General features: G+C 41.1%; 1 pseudogene; it reads left to right on the forward strand.

The window, feature by feature from the left end:
• The first annotated feature begins 865 nt into the window (after window positions 1–865).
• On the forward strand, window positions 866–3,242 carry LOC127785844 (uncharacterized; annotated as a pseudogene).
• Window positions 3,243–5,018: the final 1,776 nt, after the last annotated feature.

Genomic DNA, 5,018 nt, shown 5'->3' on the forward strand with positions numbered 1-5,018 from the left:
ATATCCAATTCTTCCGTACTCAAAAGAGAAGTTTCAGCCTTTTTATCTAGCAAATCTAACTTATCTAAAATTTCTTTCTTTTCTTTTTTATAAACTCCACTAGTATGTTTTGACCAACCCCTAAGATATTGTCACAACCGACGAATTTTCGCCTGCCACCGCTCCATAGCAGTATTGCCTTCGTCAACACAAGACCAAATTTCCTTCACCATATCAACAAAACCATATCGTAATAGCCAACCAAGTTCAAACTTAAAACTCTGTTGAGCATTACTGAGAGATGAGGAATTTGTATTCAATAGTAAAGGAGTATGATCAGAAATATCCCTATTAAGAGCCACCACAGAAGACACAGGAAATTTATGTTCCCACTCTGTGGACATTAAAACCCTATCAAGTTTCTCATAAGTTTCTCATAAATCCCATAATTTTATTTTCTTTTTATGGAAAAGTTGGCAAAATTGAGATTGCCGTCTCCGTTCTTCTTGCGCTTCACTATGCATGGTCCTATGCTTCATGGACGGTGCAAATGGTCACCAAAAAATTTTCGTGGTAGAGGATTCGGATCCGCCTTATTATTGCAGAAGTAATGGACCACATGATTCGGATATGCATGTTAAATGCATATATCTTCATCCAAGATGAACTCTGTTTTTCACCCATATTTATTTCAGTTTTGTCGCACCAGCAGTAGCATTGGATATTTAGAGGACATTAAAAAAAAAGAGAAGTCGGTAAAGAAATGAAACTAGATTATAACCAATAAACCAAATACTATCCCATCTCAAAATAAAACAATTTCTAATTCTGTATCCGAACATATCTTTATTTTTTTTACATAGTTAAAAGTCGTTACACTTTAGTCATGCATAGCTATGAGGTTTTCTTTGAATCGGAAATGCCCGAGGAGGAATCAGAAAGGAAAAGATAGACGAAGATGATCAGTGTTTTTTTTTCCCCGAATACACAAGAGATCTGTGTATCATTTCATTAAGAGACAAATTAAGAAAAGTGGCAGGTTTAACCCCCACAAGATCTTACAATAGACAACACCAAAACTAAAAAAACACAAACACATGCTCACGTCAACCTCTCTATGGAGCTAGCATTATTGCCATAGCGGAAAGCTCACATAGTCTTGATGCCCCTGCCAAACACTAAAGGGCGCCCTCGCTAGCGACAGCTTGGAGGACAACTTCCACATTAGGGACAACTCCATTGAAAACACAATCATTTCTATGTTTCCAAATCTCCCGAGCGACCAAAATAATCATCGAGTTGAGCCCATTTTTCTCATTTTTTTCTCAACCGGCCTTTCGCTGCTCTTGACCACCAACTAGAGAAAACTCTAGAGTTATGATCGGGAAGTGTGGAATATAAACCAAGCCTTTCCAAAATCGAAGTCCAAACTTGACTACTGAACACAAATTGACCGAAATATGTTGTATGGATTCATCCTCTTGGTCACAAAGGGGGCAAGCCGCTGGATGAGGCAAGCCTCACTTGGCAAGGCGGTCGGCTATCCAACATCTATTGTAAACCGCAAGCCACATAAAAAGCTTGTATAGCCCCTAATTATTCCAATTCCTTCTCCATGGGGCAAATCGGATGGTCCCAACAAAAAGAGCCGCATAAGCTGATTTAGAAGTGTAAACACCAGATCCAATATGCTTCCATTGGCGATGATCTGGCTCCTCATACATGATTACCCCTTGCAATGCTATCCGAACATGGAGATATTCCGTAATAACCATAACTGTCAAAGGCCCTTTGATGTCCGAGACCCATTTTTGGTTGACCAAGGCTTGCGCCACTGTACACTTCTTTACCACCTTTTAGCAATCAACTGAAAAAGGTTTGGAGCTATTTCCATGATAGACTTTCCCTCAAGACATCTGTTTGTCCCAAAGAGAGTGGAGAGTACATACCCCCATGGGAAAACATTGCCATTTTAAAAAGTTTAGGTGCCATGCGAGGAACCTGCACAGGCATTCCCTGCCAAGCACGAGTGCTATCTGTCTTTTGGAGCCAAAGCCACTTGATTCGAAGTGTCCAATTCATATACTCCTAATTCAAGATCCCAAGGTACGTGAGAGGACGGCACACTCTTTTCCAAGCCACTAAACAATTGCCTCCATTGGCCTTCTCTCGAAGATAATCAGTGTGATTACAGTGAACAAAAGAGGAATGATGATGATGTCATTATGAGAGATCGGGACCCAAACCGACTGAAAAATGGAGTGGGGTCGTCATCTATGTCATTAAGAGGAGGTTCAACTACATACTCATAGCTTAATTAACGTTGTGTTTCAGGGAACATTGGGTTGCTCACTGTTGTTGATGATACCGCAATAGAGCAGCAAACTAAGGAGGTCTTGACATCAATGTGTGTGGCTTTCAACTCGAAAACGGCGATGAACAGGGCTCCAGAAGAAATCTTAATGGAGATCCTAGCTATCAGACAGAACATGGTGACCTTGGCTGCAAATGAAGAGGTTGTGGCTGCTTTGACTTTGGCTGTGGTGGTGGATAGCATGGCTGCTATCTTGGAGGAGGAATTTACAACGCTATTGACAGATGTGAGCGAGATGGCACCGGCAAGTCGTGCATCTATCTCGGAGGCCTCGACGGGAGCATCATCAACACAAGCAGAGGCTGCAACTTTGTCCTTGACCGCTAAATCCTACTCCCTCCGTCCCAAAATATGAGGGATTTTGGGTGGATGGCACGTATTCTAGTACTATGAATCTAGACACACTCCTTGTCCAGATTTGTAGTACTAGAATACGTCACATCCAACTAAAATCCCTTATATTTAGGGACAGAGGGAGTATTGTCATGGACAATGCAGCTCAGGAGATCGAGTCGGGCAAGGTGGGCTAGTGGCTGCGTATGCTCCAACTTTTCTAGTCGATGCAACTCAGGACTTGGTGTCCTCGTCAATTAGCACAAGGGATGCTGCTCCAATGGTGAATCAGGAGGAGACAGAGGTAACCACATCACAGGACTCGACGATCTTTGATGTCAGGATTGCAGGTGTCAACACGGTAATTGAGTTGGCTGCTGATGGGGCACAACTTGATGCCGCACATACCATCATTGCTGAAGCAAAGGTGCAAGTAGAAGCAGGTGGGAAGCATCCCTCTCAAGAAGTTAGACAACGCTCTCGTCAACTGATTGATCCTACACCAACATGTCAAAATGAACTACAGAAGACAATGCCAAACGAGAAAACTCATTAGCACATATTTGATTTTCTTAAACAACTTCTACATAGAAACATTTTGTCAAAACACACCATTTAATAGTTCGAAAAACATGCTAACGGAAAACGAGGAAGTTGAAGTTTGAAGTTAAGAAAAAAAATGGGCCTTAGGCTGTATTCTTTTCTTTAACTCTAGACTTTTTTGGTTTGTATTTTTTGCAAAAACTTTCATATAATATTTTTAAAAATCAAATAAACCCATTTCTAAAGTTTGTAATAATTACTGGCCTCATAGTAACGCGCTAGGAGGCATCCTTTCACCCGGTCTCGTGTCGTCCACAAATACCCGATCTCGCGCCATCCACAAATAAGAGAGATATAACACTACTAGAGAACTCATCTTTTATCCAATACCCCAAACACACAAATATCTTGCATAGATTAAGAACCGGTACTAAAGTTCTTTAGTACCGGTTCTAAAATTCCAAGTCCCTAGGAACATCTTTAGTCTTGATTGGTGTTATCAACCGGTATTAAAAATGCATCTTTAGTACCGGTTGATAGCACCAATCGAGACTAATGCTGGTGGATCTTTAGTCCTGGATAATGTTACTAACCGATACTAAAGATGCAATTTTAGTACCGGTTGGTAACACCAACCCATACTAAAGATATTTTTAGTACCAGTTGGTATTACCAACCGATATTAAGATGGCTCCGGAGTTACTTCAAATGGTTAATTTTATCCATGCCATTGCAAATGTGTCTATTTAAATAAATACCATTACGATTCATCTATTCATAGCCGTGCTACTCGAATTTTACAAAATTAAAACCATGCCATCGCTGTCACGTTTTCTATCCTCTTCCCCATCTGCATGTGGGACCCACCCGTTAGATTCATCTTCTTCCCCCATCCTCCCCTCTTCTCTTTTTTCCCATCTCTCTCCACCACTTCTCAGCCTCCATAACTCCACCCAACCAACCCACTCCGTCCACCAAAGTAGCCACCAGCATTGCGCACTCTTGGCTCGGCGCTGCATGTGAAGAAGATAATCTGACGGGTGGGTCGCATGTGATTGAGGAAGAGGATGGAAAACGTGATGGCGATAGCATGGTTCTAGTTTTGTAAAATTTGAGTGGCATGGCTATAAATAGATGAATTGCAATGACATTTATCTGAATAGACACATTTACAGTGGCACGGATCCAATTAACCCTATAAGATTTGTGCCTTAATTTTAACACACATTGCCATGGAAAATATTGGTGAGATGAAGTGCTTCACAATAACTTTTTGCAGCTTTTTGATACTTAGTAGTTGGTAGAAATTTGTTGAGATGTTGTTCGTTGCCTGTGGATCCAAACTTGTGCTACAAGAGTTTAAGAATTTCGTGAATTGTGCATATATTAAGTAGGGGTGCTTTAGAGGGATATTTAACTTTTTGCCACTTTTAAGATGTGGAAATTAATTTTTTTCCACTCGCTATCTATGACATGTGAGCCCTTATATGTTTGTGGCATGTAGGTCTAGTGGTAAATCCTTATCACCACTCTAGTAAAAGTAGCAAATAATTAATTATTCTGCTTTGGATGTTGGTCATGAAAGGGCCATTCCTGGGCCAAGGGAGGCCCACCAGGACCTCGAATGCCAGGGCCATATAGTCATGCACAACTTGTAAAATTTAGTTTGGGCTGCAAGCTTCCAACTCATAAATGTTGAACGATGTTATGCACAATTTTCTTACGATATCGTCCTGTCAACTCTGGCTCGCTAGCTACTTTTGAGTCCTCATTCAACTACCCCTTTCAC

Source organism: Oryza glaberrima, chromosome 10 (genome assembly GCF_000147395.1).
Source record: "Oryza glaberrima chromosome 10, OglaRS2, whole genome shotgun sequence".
NCBI lineage: Eukaryota > Viridiplantae > Streptophyta > Magnoliopsida > Poales > Poaceae > Oryza > Oryza glaberrima.